Consider the following 22489-nt stretch of genomic DNA (forward strand, 5'->3'; position numbering starts at 1 on the left):
TGGGGAGATTGAGTCAAACGTTGCTTCAATTACTTCTTGTAATGTGTGTGGGAGGAAGATTGAAACTTGCTTCTTCACCAGATTTTTTCATTTCTTTGTGGATTTGATTTTAAGGTTTGTTTATTTTTTTAAAGTGGTTTTTACATTAATCCAAAGAAGTAGAAACTAACAGAGTTTCTTTGATGGTAATGTTAAGGACATTCAGTGGAACTTAATAGAATGACTTTTGCTGGCATTGTGATGCAGTAGAAAGCTGACTAAGCTGAACCTACTGAGCCACGTTTATTCATTTATTAATTATTCATGTTTGTACTTCTCTCAAAGATCATACGGAAGGGTACACAATAAAAATGACATTTCCAATAGAACTGTAAAAACAAAGATAAATTACACATGCGATGGTGGAAGTGGAGACAGCTGCACAAGAAAGAGATTTCTTTTGGTTGAGCACATTTTTGATCTTTGAGATTCCTGGCAGCCAAGGAGAGAAAGGAAACATAATGTGTCATATGGCTTTTATCATGTAGTAACTTAGATATGTTATGCTTTCAGCAGAACAGATAATCTCATTTTAATTCCCACTAAACTCTAAGAGCAATTTAATATTTGATTTTCATTTCCACAGGAATTATATTAGTACTTCAATAGTGCTTTTACAACAGATATAGAATTTTTATTTCATCTTTTATATTGACCTTCAAATAAAGCTGAATGCACATTAAATTGTAATTATGAACACATTTCTACTTGGGTTACATAAAGTAGTTCAAGGACATAAGCTTTTGTTTTCATTTTGTGATTGAGATAGTTCAAATGGATACAGTGGTAGAACTTGGAAAATCAAAAATGGAATTGTTATCCTATTTCTTATATTATCGGCCTTAAGATTAATGGTCACCTGTGACTTTTGGACAGGATCCGGATAGTTTACTGAGGATCTGAAGTAACTGAAGTACAGCGGCTACAGGTCAGGTTGGTGACAAAGCCAACATTTTGCTTTGTAATTAAAAAGTTTCTCTCATTCTTATCTTATGAAAATTTATTCTGCGCCAAAGAGAAGTGGACTGCTTAATATTTCATGTAGGTTTAGGTTTTGATTTTTAAAGTAAGAGCAACTATAAATGTAGATAAGCCCTCTGTATGGCATAGTTTTCTCATTTGGGGAGAGAGCCATGAATAGAAAAGTTGATTCTTGAAGTCCATGGAGGTGGCTATGATTTGGTATTTACCAAACTCATTGAACTGTGAAATTCTATTTTACTGAAAGACATTCAGTAGTTGCTTATGAAATAGAAAGCATGCTGAAAAATGTGGTACCCAGATGAATTAATCATTGCAAGAAATGATCAAAACTTGATTCATATGTTTAATGTACAATACACAGTGACTAATATCATAAAGATATGTTAAAATAATGACATGATGCATAACATAGACCAGCAGTCTTCAAAGAGATATTATCATTTGATGCTAGTTTGCAATGCTTAGGGCCAAGGTGAGTTTCTAAGCCCCTTTGCTTCTCCAGAGTGCTTCTGGTAGGTAAGCTATGAACACAAAGCCCTGAGCCAAATTGGGAACACAATATCAGCTTTTTACACTTGGTCTTTCCAAACTGGATTATAGAACACAACTTATAGACTTGGCACTGAGATGGAACTTTCTACTCTTCTTCAACTCTGTGAGCTCCATCTCCCCACCCAGGCATAGACTGAGAAGCAAACGTATTGTGAGCTGTCCCTCATCTTCCCCATGTACAGTCCACCCAGTATCGTGCTGGAACCTACCACTGCTGACTCATGAGAGCCCACTGTTAAACTCTCAGGAATTTTGCAAAGCCTTTTGTAAAACATGGTCATTATAAAAAATCGAATTTCATAAACTTGAAATTAGAAAATTATACTAAAAAAGGTAATATGTATAACTCATCACTTCCCGAATATTTATTATATTCTATTATTATCTGTGTTCTTTAGGTGATTTATGACACTTGCATCTGTACCATGGTAGCTTGACATTGGCTCACAATATTTATACCATGGAAATTGGCTAACACTACAAACCTTTATTTCCTGAAGCACCAGATGTTAGATATTTATCAGCACTACTACACCTACCCACAACCATGACATTAGCTCTATTCTTAAAAAGGAGACCAAGGCAAAGAAAACTGGCCAAAGGTCACATAGCTAGTTAACCAAACTACTGGGTAGATCTGCTGATTCCTTCTGTAGTGCACTGTATGTGATGAGAGCAGTGCTTCCCCTCCTGGGACACCTGCTTCATTTGTTAATAGGATATCAGGCAGTGATAGACTATGGTCATGGACACCAAACTAATTGGCTCATTCATTTTAAAAACACTGAGAGCCCTACTGTGCAAGACCCTGAGCATGGAGCTCCTTGATTTCTAAGATTTTAGACTAGAGGAAAACACAAGAAACTATTGTGGACTTCATCATTGTATGGTGAGCACAATAGTAGTATAAAGACTAGGTCCTCTTACAGTGTGTTATGGAAGTTCCTCACTAAGATGCAAGGGCCAGGAAGCCTTCCTTCAAGAAATGACTTCTAAACTGAGATCCGAAGCATAAAGAAGACTTAACCTGACAAAGATCAAAGGAGGGCATTGTAGGCATCTGGAACAACATGTGCTAGGGCTGAGCAGAGAGACCGTGGTGAGGGGTCCAGGCACTCAGGAGGCAGGGAAGGGCATGAGTGCAGGGACCAGCAAATGGTCAGTGGAAAGCAGGTGGTGGTGACTGTGGGAGCTTTGCCAGCCAAGCCTCAGACATTAGATGTGAACCCCAAAACAATGGCAAAGGGCAATTTTTTTTTGGCACCAAGAATTGAACCCAGGGTTGCTTAACCAATGAGTCACATCCCCAGCCCTTTTTATATTTTATGCTTAGACAGGTCTCATTAAGTTGCTTACAGCCTTACTAAGTTGCTAAGGTTGACTTTGAACTTGTGATCCTCCTGCCTTAGATTCCTGAGCAGCTGGGATCATACCGTGCTATGATTTTAAATAGGGGAGTGATAGGGTCAGCTTCATTGTTTCTGTGACTACTATTTGGAAAACAGACAGGAGGGGTCAAGACTGAAGGAAGAGCTACCACACAGGGTGCTGGAACATGGAAATCCAGGCAAGGTAGGGATTTGTAAGATGAAACTCAATTTCTTCCAATGGATGTAGTTTTCACCTGGGTGGTAAATAGTGACATTGTTGAGAACAGTTATTGGAGAGGCTTGAGAGCAGTGAAGAGAAGATTAAATAGTAGAAGAGGAAGCGTGGCCAACAGTTAGAAGAATCTGGGTGAGAAAGGTGGGTGGAGATGAGCAAAGATCTCACGAGGCTGGAGGAAGGCATTGCCCTCCCGTCCACCTGCAAGAACTCTTGTTCTTTTCCTTCTTGCTGGTGATGTTCCTTGTATCCTCCTGCTGAATGCTTGATGCCCAGATCCTAGTATGAGACATGCAAGTTACTTGTACCTTCCAACCCTTGTGTCTCTCCACAAATCAGGCCTGGGTTCAAGAATGTCTTTTCTTCCTCTGGCTTCCTTTGACCATTGTTCATTTCTTTAGCTCTCGGTTTTCTTCATTCTTGGCCTTCTGAGGACAAGGTCTCAGTTAGTTTTCTGTTGCTAAAAAAAAAAAAAAAAAAGTATCGAGATATTAAACTTACAAAGAGAAAAGTTTTCTTTTGACTCACAGTTTTAGAGATTTCAGTCCATAATGAGTTGGCCCCATTGTTTTTGGACCAGTGGCAAGGCAGCTGATTATGGCAGGAGCTCATGGAAAAGCAAAATTGCATACCTCATGACCAGGACCAAAAGAGAGAGGAGACCAGGGTCCCTTGAACCCCTCCCTATGGCTCGCTCCCAATGACCTAAGGATATCCCCCAAAGTCCCTCCCATTAAGGTTCCACCACCTTCCAATAGCACCACCTGGGAACCAGGCCTTTAACACATGGGCCACTGAGAGATGTTCCAGAGTCAGACTATAAAAGGGTCCATATCCTGTTCATTGGTATATCACCAAGGCATAGTTCACAGTAAATGCTTACTAAATCTTTATGGAATGGTTGATGAATTGCTTGGTTGGTTGGTTGAATCATAGTTAGATAACAATCACAGACTCCAAATTCCTGGAGGGTATTGTTTTCATTTAAAAGGGGGTATTCTGTTAACTCAAATTAATCTTTCATTTGAGAATGTGAGGGGCAAAGCTACTCGGAGAATGTAAACACCTATAATTTCCTTCATCCACTCTTGCCCACTCAGGCCAGTCTCTCCAGTCTTTTGGAGTGTTAGACATGGGTGTAGGAAGGGGACCTTACTCTCTATTCCTCTCCTCAGGTCCCTGTTTCAAAAAAGAAATATAGATTGTAACACATTATCTTGCCCTTAAACCTGCTCTTCCCTTGTTTCTGAATTGGCATCTGGTTTGCCAAACTAGACCTTCATTGTGACCCGAGAAACTTTCCCCACATCTACCCTTTGGGCTGCAATTCCAAGTCCTTACCACACTGAGCTCCTCACATGTCCCAGAGGCTCTGCCTCTTGCTTAAGGCCCCCTCATAGCACACACTGTGACTTTGCCCTGGAAGCCCATCTTTACTGGACAATTCATAGTTAACCTTCAAGACTTGTTGATGAAATTTTTTATTCCCCTATGCAGACTTGGTTGCCTCACATATTTCTGCAATAGCTCTTAACATATAATTGGGTAATTTATCTGTTTATAAATCCATCTCTTGTTTTGTAAATGATGAACTACTTTTGTACAGATTCACAGTATCCCATACATAAAAGATGTCAATATCTATAGAATAAATAGGTGAATAAGGAAGACCCACTTCCTGGCAGGTTCCTGGAAAATATCTGTATTAGGAAGATCTCCCTCTCTGCACTGAAGATGTTTGATAATCTCCTCAGTTCAATTTAGTGATGCTCAGTTGAAACCCAACTGTCTCTTGCATATCCTATAATACCCTGTCTGCCATATTCATTTGAATACCTCTCAGGAGGGCACACGTGAATGCTATTTCAACATGAAACAGCTTTTGTTACACTCCCCTATAATTAGACGCTATATAATGGAACTTGCTAAATCAGGAACAGTTAGAGCCTGTGTGGGGGCAGGAAATAAGACTGATAGATTATATTCAGCTCAAACTTTCAATCACTCGTGAGTTCTGTTACAGACATGGCAGATGGTAGATGATTCTAAAAAGACTCATAGAAAAGATCCACAGAGTGTTCTGGAACCAAGACAAAACACAATCAAACATGACTTGCAGTGGTCAGATATCAATACGAGAAGACATTCATTCATTCTGCCAATATTTATTTACCCTCTGGCTGTTCTGCTGGTTGGGGATACTGCAGTCAACAATAAAGGCAAAAAAAAAAAAAAAAAAAAAAATCTGCCCTTAGGGAACTTATAATTTTATTGGAGGAGACAGACAATTAATATAAATAAGTCAAATATAGAGAATTTTACACAGTGCCAAGTGTTATGGAGACCAATGAGGAAAAGGACCAAAAGGAATACCAGAGGGATCTAATTTTAATAAAGAAGCTAGAAAAAGCACCGCTGAGATGTAAGATTTAGATGAAGACTAAGCATGGTGGACAGTGAGCCATGCACATTCCCAATGGAGGAAACAGCTAGTGCTGCAGTCTCCTAGGTCATTTTAAGCACATTGGTTTTCACTTTGAGTAAGACAGGAAAACATTGGAAGTTTGTAAGCCAAGAAGTAACATCTGACTTTATTTTATCAAGGCAAAAGGGATCCACTCAATTCGACAGCGTATTCAAGTGAACTGGATTTCCTAGATAAAGACAAGACTGAGTACCTCATATTCCATGTTACTCCTCCTTCTAGACTATTGGTATGCTACCTCCCCCTTTACATTCATTCAAGGAATCTCTAAGGGGAGCCCTTTTGTGCCAGTCACTGAGGACCCACTGATGAGTGAAATAGAGGCAAATCCTTGCTTTTACAGAGCTTTCAGCATGATGGGGAAGTCAGACAGACTAAGGCCACTGTGCCATGCATAGGAGAACACAAAAAGGAGCAGGTAACTGGAGCTTCTAACCTCTTCTGGGAACACTGAGGCATCTCTCCAGAGGAAGGGGTATCCAAGCTGAAGTCTGATGGCTGAGTAGAGGCAGACAGAGAAGCAGGACAGCGTTTGAGACTGAACATGCTGTCTGTGTGAAGGTTTTGAGACCAGGCAAGCATGCATTTCTCAATCCTAGACATGGGTTAAAGCAACCAGGATGGTCAAGGTGAAGAGATCAAAGGGTGTGGAGGGCAGACATGGTGCCACAAGTGAGGCTGGAAAGGTAGGCAAGGACCAGATCATGAAGAGCTCTCTAGGGATGTATTGTTAGGGCAGTAGGAAGATACTGGAAAATGTCATGATGAGGTTTATATTTAGAAAAGATCATTCACTCTGACCACAGTGTAGTGAAGGGATCATCAGGTGGAGACTAATAGTGATGTTATCTGATCTTCCAGTTGAGGAGTGATAAGAGTTTGGCTAGCTATGTGGTAGAGATGTGAAGAGGAATGGATGGAGGTGAACTGAACAAAGTTTCATTGAATATGGAAAGGGCCATGGGAGACAGAAATATAAAGAATAACTCCAGGCTTCTGGGTGCTGAGTTCTGACAGAATATAGGAGGATGAACATCATTGGTGAGAAGATTTTGGTGGCTGAGAGCATCCAGGAGGGATGTGGAAGTGGCAACTGAGTATATGGGTGTGGGCGTGAAGTGAGAAGGGTACGCACTGGAGATAACAGTTCGGAAATGGTTGGCACACAGACCCTGCTTGAATCCTAGGAAGTGAAGATGACCAGTAAGGAGAAAGACAAATGAAAAGGGCCAGCTTCCTTGTCTGCTTCCTTCCCTCTGACTGACTTCAGTCCTGTGTTTCCAGATGTATGCAACTCAGAAAAGGTTTCTGACTCATTTAAGACACCACGTACAGTGGAGAATTAATAGCTTCCCTGGAAATGAATTAAATAACATGGTCAGCTTCTATAAGTATTTCTCGGTTTTGTTCTTCTCTGGATTCTATTTTGGATTTTCATTTTACAGTTGGAAAACAGAAGCCCTGAGGTGGCTTTATCAAGGGCATACGCAGCTTGGGCACCTACCTATTGAGACCCTACAGGTGTGTTTCCCCCCAAATAATAGTAATGAAAGAGATTGGAAGAAACAAATGTTTCCAAAGACAGTTTTAGAGAAACCGTTAGATCCTATTTGTCTATACTTGACTTTCATGTCCTGGTTCTCTACTGAAAGACTTTGTGGAAATATAAAGACAGCCAAGTTCTTGACACTGACCTGCTGAAGGCCAAGAGACAACAGGCCAACACTTGCCAATCTTGCACTTTATTCTCAAAATCCAAAGGGTCAAGACTTGTGGCTGTTGGCTTCTGAATGTAAAATTGCTTTCATGACTTTTTGAGTAACGATAGGCAGGCTGGGTTACAGGGAAAGCATAAGATCAGCAGATTCCATGGACTAGTTAAACAGGCTACTGAAAGACATGGAGATGATTGACATTTTCAGCGTCTACAATCACTGAGGGAATTGATCCAGAAAAAAGTTAAGCACTCAAGAAAGGGCTGGGGGGGGGGGGGGGGGGAGCTCAGTGGTGGAATACTTGCCTAGCATGTATGAGTCCCTGAGTTCCATCCAGCACCCCAAAAAATAAAAAAAAAGTCAAGAGGAAGAAGTAGAAAGTGAAAAACAGGAAAACAGGCTAGCAAATGGTTGTTAAAATGTACTAATTAGCAATTAAAGAAATGCAAAATTTTAAACTGAGAGAATGCTGGAAAGGGTACTGAGAAACACTATAGAAGGAACACTTCTACACTGTGGGTGGGATTGTAAATCAGTATAACCACTATGGAAATCAGTATGGAGGCTCCTCAAAAGACTGGGCATGAACTCACCATATGGTCCACCTCTACCACTTCTGGGTATTATCCTACAGAATTAAGGTCAGCATACTACAGTGACACATGCATAGCCATACTTATAGCAGCAGGATTCACAATAGCCAAACTATGAAGCCAGACTATGTGTCCATCAATATACACAATGGAGTTTTATTCAGTTGTAAATAAAAATAAAATTATGGCATTTGCAGGAAAATAGATGGGACTTGAGACCATTATATTATGCAAAATAAGCCAAAGTCAGAAGACTGAGGGCCATATGCTTTCTCTCATATATGGAAGCTAGAGAGGAAAAAGGAAAACAAAGGTATGTGTGTCCGGGAGGGGTGGGGATCTCATGAAAATCAAAGGGAGGTCAGTTGAGGAAAGGGCCCAAGGGGTGAGGGAAGGGGAGGAAGGGGGATATGCTGAGGAGTGATAATGGTCAATGATGTGGTATATTTTGTGCTTGTATAAATATGTAACAATAAATCCCATCAATATCAAACTCTAATAAAAATATGGAAAGTGAAAAAAAATGAAAAGAGAGGTTGCTTTAGACCTATCTTTATACAAAGAGAATATTTAGTAAGGTTGAAGGGAAATAGGAACATTCATGCTCAGTTGGTGGAGTTGGAAGTTGATGCAGCCACTTGAACAATAATTTATGAATAGTATACTCCCCACAACCAACCGTCTCACACCTGTGCTCCGAGCTGACCTCAGAAGAGCTCTTGCACAGGTCCATCTGGAGAGGTGTATAAAGATGTCCATCACAGTGTTGTTTGTGATCATTATCAGAACGAACAAGTGGCACAGAGTGCATGTGAAACAGACTGAAATTAAGGGCCCCTTTGAACAACTTCCTCATGCTGAGCTAAAGGCTGAAGGGCCCCCTAAGCCACCCGGACTCCTGCCCTGACATATGCTAAGGAAGCTGAGTGGACATCACCCCCTGCTGGCCTGTCTAGCACTGGCTAACGAAATCTGCATATGTATATTCCTGCCTTTTGTCCCATTTTGCCTTCCCTCTTTTTAAAAAATCTTCCTCACACCAGAGCCTGAAAGATGGAAATTTTGAAGCAAAAAGTTCCTTCTATGCTCCTTCAAAGCTGGCTTTGAACAAAACCTATTTTGTTGCCAATTTGACTCCCAGTAGTCGTGGAGCAGTGAGCAGGGTGACCCAGCCTATTCCTCCAAAGGGTAAGGGTACTGCCTGATAACCCCAGTGTTATGCAGTAGCGCATCTGGTTCTTAACAGCACCCGTCTGCATTAAGCATGAGCTCTGTTATGTGCTGCTTATTAATTTTAGGTAAGTATCCCTAACCCTCCACACCAGTCAGAACATCATCTCCTCTCCAGGATACCTAGTTATCCAAGGAAATAGATCCACCACATTAGAATGTCTTCTAGGGTGGGGGGTAGCTAAAAATAGGGAAATGGGGATCAGGATCAAGAATAAAGATGAGAAGAAAAAAATATAATAGCATAATAGAACTGCCTTGCAATGACTCTTGACCAGAGCATACAATGAACTGAGGTGTGTGTTATATGTATTCTACTCTTAGCACCCAAAATCTGAAAACAGAAAAGAAAGACAAGCCATAATAGCCCTAGGAGTGGAAGTCAGAAGGTTGGCACTTTCCATTTGAGCCTGGTCCCTAATCTCGACACAGTGACTTCCTGTCAAGTCTCAGCCTTTTCATTTGTGAAATGAAAATAATAAATAACTTTTCAGAGAACAATTAAGAGCTTTCCAGAAAGTGGTTGAGAAGATGGAAGCAGAGTGCCAGGCCCATAGTAGTTGTACAGGAGACACTGAGTTCCTTTCTCCTGCCCAGGGGTCTGTGCCCCCAGATCTCTCTTCTTGATGAGTCCACAGACCCTACCAGTTGCTACTCTTTGACCATGTCCCTCAGTGGGTAAGCTAGCCTGTTGGAAGGACATATGCTGCCCTGAATTAGATGTCAGAAGAGTCACATTGCAAGGCTGGGCTTCCATGATTGTCAGCTCCAAGTGGGTAAACAGTGCTGGTTTTCCTAGGTTCCTGGGAAGGGATCTGGTTTTTCTGTATTCCGGGTATATATGCCCTTGCTCCCGCCTCAGGAAAGGCTGGCTGCTCCTCTCAGAGGCCTTAAGTACTTGCCACATCCTTTATTCAGCCAGCTGGGGATTGTTCCCGAGTCCACCTGGACATTCCAAAGATTCTTTATTATTATTATTTTTTAATCATATCTTGTTTTTCAGAAACCCCTACCAGAAACAAGCAGCCAGACCCTTTGGTGGATCCCCATAGTCCTTATGGTGAAGTCCAAACTCCTTTTGACAGGCTTACCTATGCCTTTTACCCTAGTGGCCTCAACTCACCCACTCACCTGGGACCTGATGTCTGCAGACTCAGTCACAGAAACTCTATTTGGGCTCTTCTGTGTTCTGCTCTTACCAGATGATATGTGCCTCAGCTGGGCTTTTGCTTGGCTGACACATTCCGCTGAGCTCCTGCTACGTACCAGGGATCAGGTCTGACTCTATTCCTCTGGCATTTTTGCCCAGTTACCTCAGATTCATCCTGAGGAGACACATAGATCATCACCTCCTACCCAAGCCTTTCTTAATCCTCTTCCCCACCAGGGTTAGATGCCCCTGTTTGTATTCTTACAGCACCCAAGTGTTTATTCTCATTTCACTTTCAAACAGCTCACTTGGTGCTCATCGCCAGACTCTAAGTTCTGGGAGCTTCGGGATCACGTCTGTTTAGATCATGTCTGTCACCCAGCTCTGAGTTTGGCACAGAGCACAGAGCAGGTACTCATTGAATAGTTATTGACTCAGAAAATGACTTCACAGCCTATTAGAGTGTTGTTTTGCATTGCTATTTTGTAGATTGGGAAGGGACCTGGACATACCTCCAGCCCAAACCATTTGTATTCCCCCTTGTTCTTTTTCATTTAAATGAATGCTGTTTACCAAAATTGTTTTAGTCAACTGTTTTTACTGCTGTGATTAAAGACTCGACCAACACAACTGTCAGGGAGGAAAAATGTATTTAAGGGCTCATGGTTTCAGAGGTCTCAATCCATAGACAGCAGGCTCTGTTGCTTGGGGTTCAAGGTGAGGCTGAACATCATGGCAGAGTATTGTGGCAGAGAGAAGCAGAGTGAGATTCCAGATACAAATATGTACCCCAAAGCCACACCCCCAATTCCCACCACACCCCATCACTTCAGTTTCCACTCAGTTGATTCCTAGCAGGTGATTAATTCACTAATTAGGTTAAGCCTCTCACAACCCAATCATTGCTTCTCTGAACTCTCTTGCATTGTCTCACATGTGAGCTTTTGGGAGACACCTCACATCCAAACCATAAGGAAACTAAAATTTACATAATATAAAGCTCACCCTTTTAAGGTAGCCAACTAGTGGTTTTCAATGAACTAACAATGTTGTACATCCATCCCTGCTGTTTGAAATGTTCCAAAACATTTTCATTATCCCCTAGACAAATCCTATGTCCACTAACAATCACTTCCCCTCCCTCCTTCCCTCAGGCCTAAGCAACCAGTAATCTACTTTCTGTCTCTATGGCTTTGCCTATTCTGGACTTTTCATATAAATAGCATCATCTGGTATGTGGCCTTTTGGGTGCGACTTCTTTAACTTAGCATAACTTCTTCGGGGTTTATACTGGGTAGTGTGTATCAAGATTTCATTCCTTTTCATGGTTGAATAATATTCCACTGTAGGGATACATATCATTTGTTTATCCATTCCTCAATGAAAGATTGGGCTTTTGGGTTGTTCCCACATTTTGGTTATTATGAATAATCATGCTATGAGCATTTGTGTATATATTTTTGTGTGGATGTATCTTTTCTGTTTTCATATGTACCTAGGAGTAAACTTGCTGAGTTATTTGATAACCCATATTTGATTGTTTTGAGGAAATGCTAAACTGATTTCCAAAGTAGCTGCATTGCTGGTGACATAAGTTCAAATTTCTTTGTATCCTTGCTAACGTTTATTTTCCTTCGAGTTTTATTTTGCATTTGACCTTGGATGCATTATTTAATTGTGAATATCTTTTCCCTCATTTTCCCCACTAGGGCTAATAATCCCCACCTCACACCGCCCTTGTGAGGATGGAATGAGTGAGACGATATAAAGCTCTTGACACACTTTAGTCCCATTGTCAGTACTCAGTGGGTGGGAGCCATTATTACTGTGGCTTCTGATGAACTTTTCCTATGCATCTGGGGTCCCCTTGGGGAGGGAAGCTTTGGTTTGGTGGCAGCCCCTTTAGTGGGAGCAGTTTCCTATTGCCTGACTGGAGAAGGCTGGGAAGGGAGTGACTGGGAAAGACCAAGGAGGCTGGGCAGCTCAGAGGACTCTGGAGGCCCTTGTCTTCCTATCATTAGCCCAGGGCTTAAGGTCCTTTATCTGTATCTGGGGATGTTTTGTGGGTGAGGGAGGACACAACCCCAGTGTGCCCTGCCCTGGACGCATCAGTACAGGCATGAACCTGGAAAAAAAATGGGACTGAGGCCAGAAATGGGAACTGCAATCACCTGGGAATATTCTCAAAGCTGAAATGCACAGCCAGGGTCTCAGCTCTTTTTCTCCCAGGTTCTTCACGGGGAAGAGTTTCTGCCAGCAATTGATTCTTTCAAGTATCTCTCTGCCATACTGAGTTCTTCAGCTCATAGTTTTTAACATCACTTCATAATCAGAGCTTCTCCTCATCCTTATTCCTACCAACCAGGCCTTTGGGAAAAGCTCCTCGCCACACTTCATGCAAACCCAGCAGAAAGAAGGCGGCTGCTTGGCCCTTGTGCAGCTCTGCTGTCACCGCTCTGGACTGCAGAGTTGCCTTTTTTTATTAAGGATCAATAACTCTGCCTCTAAAGTGGAGGACCAGCCTGGTGAGTGCTAGTCCCTGCTCTGAGGACCTGGGTTTCCCTGATCTCTGAGCCGTCAGAGTGACAGGGTACATTGATTCCATTTGATGTATGTTCCCCCAACAGCCTGCTGATTCAGGTTCCTGAGAAAAAGCACTCAGTGCACCCTGCTGTGGGACTTTCCAAACAGATGAACCCAAGCTGCCTACTTACTGCGAGTCCTGTGCACAGGGAGAGGTTTAGCAAATCTGCCCTTGTTGCTGCTTCTTTCCCCTATTCATCTAGGAATCCTGGGTAAGCAAACCAGGTAAACTCCTGTCTAGTTCTTCTTAGGACTTGCTGCAAGTACAGTCTAAGCATCTCAGCTCTGCAGCTGTGGGGTTTGATCTAACTTTTTCCATGTTTTTATTCATGACTGACACATACTAATTGTGCATATTTCTGGGATACAAGGTGATGTTTCAATTCATGTATACTTTGTTTAATGATCGAATCAGGGTAATTAGCATATCTATCGCCTTAAATACTTATCATTTCTTTGTGATAAGAACATCCAAAATCCTTTCTTCTAGCTATTTTGAAATATTCTATGTGTTTTTGTTAACTACAGTTATTCTCCTGTGCAAAAAAAAAACCACAGTATCTCGTTCTTCCTGTCTAACTATAACTTTGTACCTGTTGATCACCTTCTTCCATACCCTCTCCCCACCCTGCTTCAGTCTCTTGTGATGGCAGTTCTACTCTCTATTTCCACAAGACCAACTGTGAGTGAGATTTCACATGAGTGAGATCATGTGACACTTACCTTTCTGGGTTGGGCTTGTTTCACTTAACGTAATGTCCTGAAGTTTCATCCATGTCACCAGGAGTGCTCAGATTTCATTCTTTTTTTTTTTTATGGCTGATTAATTAAGCCAGGTGAGGGTACCCTGGGGCTGGGGAGAATGTGCGTTAGGAGGGATGGGTTGGTGACTGAGGTCAGGGTGCTTGCTTGGTAGAATGTTTTCTTATCTGAAAATGGGACATGAGGCTGAACCTCTTAGAGATTCTGGATCTGCTCACACTGCCTGTAGCCATTAGACTGAAAGGTTAATAAAACTGATATAAAACTGTAGAAAGATGTAAAACTCTTTGACGTTCCCATCCCTCCTCTCTTCCTGCCTTTTCCCCTCCCAAGTGAAAAATATTATGATTGAATGATTCATCGGGAACCAGAAGAGGCAATTTATGGGCACTCCAAAACTATTGGGTCTGTGATATTTTCAGAGGAGAAGTGTACTGATAGAAGTGTTTGGGGAATATACTCGGAGATGCCAGAGTCAAGGGAGATATATCTGATAGCATTTTTTGAAGAATTAAACTCACGAAAACTTCGATACGATGTGATCTTTTTCTTTTCAGAGAGCTGAATAGTAGTATTTCACTTATTGGGATATCAGCTTATTTCTTTCTGTAAATTTAAATCCACAAGTATTTTTAGGCATACATTGGCATTTTTACTCTATTTTCAAAGTAAAAAAATTGTTTTCGGAGGGGAGAGAGAGAGAGAGAGAGAGAGAGAAAGAGAGAGAGAGAGAGAGAGAGAGAGAGAGAGAGAGGAGAGAAGTAGATTAAGTCCATTCAGGCAATCAGCCTGACACAATCACCCCAAACGCATTTGGGGATTCAGACTTTGTTTGTAGTAGTGGCTGGAACAATGGTCACTGCTAGTTTGTGTAACAACACATCCATGAATCTAAAACATTCTAGAAAGGTCCGACTGTTCTAATTTTCTTCCACCATTTATTATTATCCTATTGAATTTGTGGAATGAAGCATGGTGGACAGAGGATCCTGGAGTGAAGAAGAGAGAAAAGTCGTGTTTCTGATGGGGTTTTCACTAAGAGAGGGGGTGGAGACCTGATAGACATGGGGGCATTTCTCTTCCTCCATTTATCCAGGTTTGACTCAGCCAGTTCATGTTAGCATCCAGAACTGAACAGAGACTCAGGGGGACATGGGGTTGGTTTTGTGGGGAAGCACAGGTTTGGATAAATTGGTTTTGATTGTTTTGATGCATTGTTCCCATCTCTTCTCTATCTTTTAGACTTTCATTCCAGATGATTTGGTTATTATAATAGTTGTTCACAGTGAATTCAGCCACCAGCTGGTGGCTCGATCTTCTTTTCGGGCTGTGTAGAAGAGACTTCTGTGGGGTCTTATTCTGCACCCTGACTTGTGAGGAAGCTAAACTGGCAGGACCCTGGGGCTTGCACTTTCTCAGCATTAGCAACGGCGGAGGCAGCAGAAGGCAGAATGGAGAGACTCTTGGGTGAGCCCAAGTACCTACTGTGGGTCTTGTGACCATATGCAGTCCAAATGGGACAGGCTGGAGGAAAGGGAAGAAAAAGTCAGGCCAAAGAAGAGGGAAGAGGAAGCTAGAGTACGTAACAGAGGTGGGAGAGCTTTCTTTACTATGCTATGGGCAGAACAGATGGGATGCCAGTGGGGCTTTCCTAAATTTCAAAATGTGTCTTCCACATTGGGCTATTTCCTGCTTTGATTTTCTCTGGCGACTTAAGCACGTAGCCCTTCTCCTGAAATTAGATTAGATCAGCATCCTTCAGCTGCCGCTAAGCATTTCTTATTTAAAAATGCCCACCCACAACTGGAAGGGAATAACCCTAAATGTTTTGTTAGAGTGGTGGGATTATGTGTATTTTTTTCTTTTTTATTTTTTAAACCTTCATGGACTGTGGGTATATTACTTCCAAACAGAAATTACCATATTTAAAAAAATGGAAAGCCTTAAGTTTTCCCCAAGCTCGTTAAGACTGAACAGGCTCATCATCTTCAAATGATGGTTTATAAAACACTTGCAGGTGATTAAATTGTCAATGAAGCAAAAACATACAGATTAATTTTTCCCACCAGGGAAGTGGCTTGAAATTCATTTCATATTTTGGTGAAAATAATATATTCGTAGAAATTATTTTCTATATACTAAATAAAAGCTTCTTAAAACCAGTGCTGAGGATCTGGAATTGGAAAGGAATTCATCTAAAACTACGTTTTGCACTTGATCTTGTTTGGCAGTAATTTCCCCCTGGAAATCACAAGGGTGTGTTAATTTACTGTGTGTGAACACGTACTACAAAGAGTAAGTCCTCACAGAAGCAACAGAGGCTTTGGGTAAGAAACAAAACGTGCGACATCAGGACCACAGATTCGCTGTCATCCTGAAGTGGTAAGCATTTTCATTCTGGATCGCCTCAGATTATGAAGTGGTGATTAGCCCAGGGTTCTTCCCTCTGTTTGGATGAATGACCTGGGTGGGAAATTGTAAAGGTTATGAAGAGTAAAAAGCACCTTACTAATCAGAATTCATAATTATTAATAGCAACAGTAAAATGTGGATTATCTTCCCATTTGAAGGAGGTTGGTATACTTGGCTGCCTTTGAATCTCAAGCCTTAAGTTTCTGCTGAGATGTGTTGTTCCTAACCATCAGGCTTGCAGGGGACTGAGTGAGTGAGAGGCAGAGGTCAGAGTCCTCTCCTCCACTCCTGGCGTCAGTGATGACAGCCCCGGTGTGGTTTTGCAGTGCCTGACTGGCTTGTTTTTGTTGTTTCTCCTGATGTGCCATCTAGCAAAACTCTAAGGCTTTCTAGAGCAAGAACCTGGTCCTGTGATAGTTCTGCAGAGCCACCAGCGCCAAAGCATTTGTAGAGAGTTCAGTGCTGCACAGTATGAGGACACCGGAGGAAATGGATTGATGGCACTGAGAATACTTGCAGACTATTTTGAACCACTTAATTGTGGCAAGTGTTGGACACTTAGCGCCTTCAGAGTGAGGAGCTGTGCTGGAGCAGCAATGGTGGTATGGTGCTGCAGGGGCTCGGGCCAGGAGGGAGGGCTTCATTCCTGACGTTGACATCCATACTCCCCAAGTGAGCACATGCGCCCTATCTCCCATTTCTAGGGAACATAAGCCCCTTGAAAGAGAAAGTTAATCTGGCCTCATCTTGTTGCTGAGGCAGGAAGAAGGAAGAGCTCTGTTGGTTCTCTCCTTTGCACTTGGCTTGTGAGTGGAAGGAGCATGGCTCTTTCCACCTGCTCTTGGAAGTGCTGGTCCTGGTGTATACTGGGAGGCTCCACACGCAGCGGAGAGAGATGGATGGCACTAGATAGAGTCTTGACTCTGACTTTGGCCCTGATCCCTCCAGGGGGTATTTAAGTTTATCTGAAGATTGGTTTGGGGTGGGTGTGCCCTTGGCATCTGCTGACTTGAGGGGCTAGGCATTCTACAACATCCAGCTCCTCCAGCCCCTGCACACTCTAGGGTTATCTGGTCCAACATTTAAACAGTACACAGGCTAAGAAATTCTGGTCTGGAAGGATGTCATGGTTCATTTTTTGGACACATGTTTTAGTCCTTAATGACTGAGCTATGGTTTTTTTTTAAATTCTTTCTTAGTTCTTTGTTTTTTTTGTTTTTTTGTTTTTTTTTTTTTTGGAGGAAGAAAACCAAAAACCAAAAACCAAAAACAAGCAGAGAGTTGGAAAACCAAAGATATGAAAGAAAGTTGAGGAACTAAGATTGTTTTGTTTGAGAGAGCCAAAAATGGAATAGTCGCTTAATTAAGAACAAAGTTGTTTTTTTTTTTAACTTGAAAGATGCTAAGGAACTACTATTCTCTTTGGAAGACTGTAGGAAAAGTTTAAGTTGAGGAGGAAGAATTTGAGTTTGATCCAAGAAAGCATTTCTCTGTATTTAAGAATGATAAGAAATTCATTTAAGTTCCTGAGCAAAGGTACAGAATTGCTTTCAAAGAAAACCTTTAAGGTAGTGAAACAGTAATGGGATGACATGGCACAACCATGGAACAAGAGCAGGGAATGGGCAGAGTGACACTGTAAGCTCCCAGTGCATCTTGGCACTTGGCCCATCGCCTACTTGCCTTATCTTTTCTATAGTTCAGAGAATAATGTCACCATTGCTATTGTTCCCACAATGTTCAGCCTCCTTTCATCGGCTCACCTCCCCCTCCACCTGTCTACCCCCACTCATAGCCATGTTCATGGTGCTGACCCTCTACTCTCACTTCTTCTCATGCTGTTCCAAGTTGCATCTTTCTTCCTCCCAGGATCTTTGAGGTTCAGGACTTGGCAGCACTGAGGTTCAAAGAAGATGCTGTGCTGTACTTGGGACCCACCTGGGTTGTGAGCAGGAAGCTCACCCCTCTCCTGACCTGCAGTGCAATGGATACCTTGGCTCAGGAGACTTCCCAAGTCACATTAGCATTGGATTTTGCTGTCTTATTGGATTGCAATGCTGTATCTAATTTGCTGACCAATATCATTATCCGTAGATCTTTCTTGATGTTCCTCCAAATCTCTCCTGCCTGCCAAAGTTCTGTGATTGAGATTATTATTTCCCTTGGAAAATATTTTCTGGATGGATTTGATTTTTTTTTTGGTGTGGTCTCTGCCCCATGTTTTTTACCAAGAAGGGAGGAAATGATTTGATTTACTTTCTCTGCAAAGTTGTAATGAAAAAGAAAACAGAATAGAAACATTTTCTCTTTGCTCCCCATCCTCTCCTCAAACTCATGTATTCTATTTCCGTTCAAGGGGCTAGTACTTGTGTTCGGTGTGGGCCGGTTATATTCATCTAGAGAAGAATTCCATTTTGTGACCACACTACTTGATTCCTTAGGCAACCATCATGCAATCATGTTTTTGGTTGATGAAAAAGAATATGAATGATTTTGTATAAATTTGACCCTTAGTGTACATGTCTTCCATTGGTGGCTCATTAGAATAGTCTTTCCAGCTTGGATATTTTTCTATTTCCATGAGCTGAGTGAAGACTTTGAAGTCAGTTAGGCCTGGGGCCAAATTCTTGTTCTTACACTCACTGTATACCCTTAGGAAAGTTCATAAACTTTCTGTGCCTCAGTTTCCTCATGTAAAATGAGGTTAATAATACTGACATCAGTGTGTTCTCACAGGGTCAAATGAGATGAATCACTTAATGCAAGGCTCACATAAGTAGTCACTTGATAAATGTTAACTGGGCCTAAGAATTACCCAAGGAGGCCTGAAGCAAGGAGAAATATGTTGGAAGTTGAGATACTGTGAGACTTCCAGAATCCCTGGGTAATGATACTATGATGTAGTGAGACTGCAACCTCTCACCCATCTTTCCATCCCAACAGGCCCATCATGCTCCCTATAGGAGCCCACAGGTACCAGGGTAAGGGGCCTTGCACTGGGAGATGTGTGCCATACCTGTTCACATTGACTAACGCTCCTTGTCCACTTTCTTTCCCTCAGTTGTCACCTCTTGCTGGAAATCATGGCCAATTTTCTGCCTGCATTTCATTCTTCCCTCCCAGTCACTATTGATTCATCATATTCACTCTGGTGAGCTCCGCTTGCAGTGGTGGTCTAGGAACCTTCTATGCATTGCTGTTAGACAAAGGTGCTTAGTGTTGTCTGACCTCTCAAACTATTGGAGAAATCCACTGGTTTAGATTCTCAGCCTCCCCCAAAGTAGGGACACAGATCCTTTTGTTCTTTGGTTGTAGGATGCTATAGTTGTCTAACATTTGCTAAGCTGGAGCCAGTACCAGAAGTGACATCAGCGGTTTCTCAGAATTTGGTTGTGGAGGTGATCTGTGCCTTTAGCATCTTTCTTACTTCCCCACCTCTTTTCTTGTCTAGATGATTTTTGGGATAGGATTCTCTAAGCAGCCTATCTAAGGAAATTTGCATGAATTTGGAGCATTTACTATGTGTGTGAGCTTTGTTTTGTTAATGTCATTTAGATGTTTATGCATGCATGCCTGGTTCTATTTATACCAGGTTCTTTATGTCCTGAAAGGCTCATTTGTCTGATAACTAATGGTATACCAGTTGTCTTTTAATCTTAATAGGGGAATTCCAAAGTATCAGGAACCCCCTCCCCCTGCTAAAAATAAATAGAATGCAAAAGAAGAACTTAGGGGCTTTTATAGCTCCAGTAATTGCAATTTGCCAGGAAACCGAACACAAATAGACATGAGGAATGGGGAAGAGAACTGTGGAAAAGGAACAGGTTGAGTTTTGCACAGAATCAGTAGGCATTTCTGTAGTGCCCTGCCATAGGTCACATAGTATCTTCAACCCCTAATGGTAACCCAATTTTGCAGATAAACCCAGAACTTCTACTGACTCACGAAAGCTTAACAGCAACCTCATGATCTCCATGATATGTCATACTTGAGGGTTTTTTTTTGTTTGTTTGTTTGTTGTTTTTCTTTTGCAGTGCTGGGAATCAAACCTGTGGCCTCACACACGCTGGGCAAGTGCTCTACCACTGAACTGCTGGGGTGAACTGCCCTGAGCTTTGCACTGTGCTTCCTCCTTCACTCTACTTGGGTGAGCTTCTCTGCAAGCAGGTAGCTCTTGGCACAGCTGATTCTCTTTGGTCTCTCAGCATCTGCAGCTCCTCAGGTCACCAGGGAGCAGAGAAGACAAAGGGCAAAGCTGAGGTCCCTTAGTGTTGGACCTGCTGACTCTCACCTCCTTGAAGCTTCTTGCTTTGCCTAAGTTCTTCTTTTATTAGCTCTTAGGCCAGCAGAAAAATCCAGCTCTGTTTACTTCTTTTCAGCTCAGTTTTGTTTGAAGTCAAGTCGGGAAATTCTTCACTGAGCGTGACTGTGGAGGGCCCTGAGAATTTAGAGATAGTCTCTGCTCTCAGAACTTTCTGTAAGGAGTAGAGAATACCAGAAACCACTCCAATTTAGTGTGCCAAGAGGGCATACATGGGGCTGAGCAAAGATGGAGGAGAGCTGCCTGCTTGGGCGGCTGTGAGGTGTGGTAAGGGGACAGAACATAAGGGAACCAAGAAGGGCTCTAGGAGGTGGAAAGCCAAGATGCAATTAGGAGTGACTCTGGCAGACATCCTGGGGAGAGGGGAGCGTGTGTGCAAAGCCAGGCATGTGAGACACCTTGTTATATTTGCAGAGCTACCAGGTAATCCCCTGTTGGTCAAGTATTGGGTTGGAAAGGGAGATAGCAGGGAGAGGACGAGAAATAGCTATGGGTGTCAGGAGAGGTAAGCACCAGGCAGGTCTTGAAGGGCCACATGGGCCAGGGTAGTAGGATATGAATGGGATAAGAGTTTGTTTATGAGTTTACAAAATTCCTTCCAAGAGTTTGGAAGTTGGAAGAAAACCCAGATCCACTGATAGTCTTCGACCTAAGTTGGTCAAAGTTGCTTAGTAAGAGACCAAGTTTCCTTGTTTCCATAAGAAACAGAGATACACTTGGCTGTATTCAACAGGACATTAATGATGGGCTGGGACTCCAAGCCACACCTGCAATTATCCATGGTTGGAAGCTAGCTGTCCCTCCACTCTTTCTTTAGGGTGGATCCTTGAAAGGGTTAACAAAATGAAAAAGAAGCTGAGCTTCAGCTGTGTGGTATGTGAAAAGATCTTGTGAAAGAAAGCAGCCAGAAACTTGCAGGCAGAAAGCAGAAGGAGAAAATATATGCAGAGTAACAATGGATTATAGCAAAAATGAGAACCCAAGTTAGAGAGGATGTGTATGACTCACTCTTGAACCAGGAACCAAGCAGAGGGGAGCTTGATGGCTGCTTACTGGCAAGAAAGGAGCAGGGTAATGTCAAAAATCTGCATTCAATTCATTTCACAGCATTTACAGATCTAAGCTAAATTTGGAGGTCAATGCAAATAATTTGACCACAGTAGAGAATGAACTTGGAGGTGTCAGTTCTTACCATCAATGGTGATTTGAGTGGAAGTGTAGCTTATAATACAAAGAGGAGGCTAAGAAGTGGTATTTTTGATGGTGCTGCCTTGGGATACAAAGGGTGTCAGAATGTAGTCCTCAGGACTGGAGTTGAGTGAGCACTCAGAGTGTGACGGGCACAGTTCTTCAGCTTTACCTGCCACCCCTTTCACCCTCACAGTGGACCCAGGAAGGAGGTCCTGTTGACATTTCCATTTCACAGATGGAAAAAGCCAAGCTGCAAGAGCTTATGTAACTTACCCAAGGCTAGTGGAGGAAGAGCAAGTATTCAAACCCAGGTGGTCTGGCTCCAGAGACCTTCTTAGTTATCATCCTTTGTCTTCTCTTGAAACGGTCTAATTAAGCAAGGTCACCTATGGACCTATGGTCCTCCAAACTGTGGAAATGGAAATGCATGCTGGTCAGGGTTGTTCATGGATGGCATTTGAAATTTTTTTGTGCATTCAGGGTAACACAGTAGTAAGAAAAAACCAAGAAACCCCAAACAAGAAATCCCAATGCAAAAACAGCACAGTGCATGTAGTCTTGCTGGAGGCAGGGAGACGGTGGTTTAATGAGGAAGTGTGGGAAGGAGAGGCTGGAAGGAGAGGCCCTTTCAGGGAGAGCATGCACTGGCATAGTAGGGGGTCACAATGCAAGGAGCACACAGGGGCCCTGCCATGGTGTCCCCAAAGATCCATCTCCACGACTCTGCCACGGTAGCCAGAGGCTTCCTGGGGTCAGGACTACTATAGTTCTAGTCAGGGAGAGTATGGCAAACATGGTCCCCGAGTCATCCCACTGCCTGCCATTTCTTTAAAGGCTTGAGCTGCCTGATGGTTCTGTTTGTTCATA

The 22489-nt window shown here is 42.4% G+C and overlaps 1 protein-coding gene across 5 annotated transcripts in view; it reads left to right on the forward strand.

The window, feature by feature from the left end:
• KCNA1 (potassium voltage-gated channel subfamily A member 1) overlaps nt 1-22489 on the forward strand; it is a 103812-nt gene that overhangs the window by 22565 nt on the left and 58758 nt on the right. Inside the window, exons 2-3 of one of the 5 annotated variants that reach the window (XR_013763971.1) lie at nt 14941-16080; nt 16483-17279. The exons of 2 other annotated variants lie outside the window; for them this stretch is intronic. The gene's annotated coding sequence lies outside the window, so the exon portion shown is untranslated. Of the gene's footprint in view, nt 1-14940; nt 16081-16482; nt 17280-22489 lie in introns of those variants that run through there. 2 more of the 5 variants (XR_013763967.1, XR_013763970.1) reach the window with 2 other exon arrangements.

The sequence above is a fragment of the Sciurus vulgaris genome (genome assembly GCF_902686455.1).
Source record: "Sciurus vulgaris genome assembly, chromosome: 5".
In the NCBI taxonomy this organism is placed as follows: domain Eukaryota; kingdom Metazoa; phylum Chordata; class Mammalia; order Rodentia; family Sciuridae; genus Sciurus; species Sciurus vulgaris.